Genomic DNA, 226 nt, shown 5'->3' with positions numbered 1-226 from the left:
TTAGCTCAGCTCTGATTAGCTGTTAGCTCAACTCCGATTAGCTTTTAAAACTTTAGCTGTTAGCTCAACTCTGATTAGCTGTTTTCACTTTAGCAGTTAGCTCAACTCTGATTAGCTTTTAGTACTTTAGCTGTTAGCTCAACTCTGATTAGCTTTTATCACTTTAGCAGTTAGCCCAACTCTGATTAGCTTTTAGCACTTTAGCTCAACTATGATTAGCTTTTAT

At 36.3% G+C, this 226-nt stretch overlaps 1 protein-coding gene across 1 annotated transcript in view; it reads right to left on the bottom strand.

Moving 5' to 3' along the window:
- The window catches only part of itpr3 (inositol 1,4,5-trisphosphate receptor, type 3), a gene marked incomplete at its 3' end in the record, with an annotated part of 31,566 nt that overhangs the window by 25,692 nt on the left and 5,648 nt on the right, over window positions 1–226 (bottom strand).

Source organism: Nematolebias whitei, chromosome 11 (genome assembly GCF_014905685.2).
Source record: "Nematolebias whitei isolate Nwh7 chromosome 11, NemWhi1, whole genome shotgun sequence".
Taxonomy (NCBI): domain Eukaryota; kingdom Metazoa; phylum Chordata; class Actinopteri; order Cyprinodontiformes; family Rivulidae; genus Nematolebias; species Nematolebias whitei.
The sequence above is the reverse complement of the archived record's forward strand: the minus strand, read 5'-3'. Positions and strand labels throughout refer to the sequence as shown.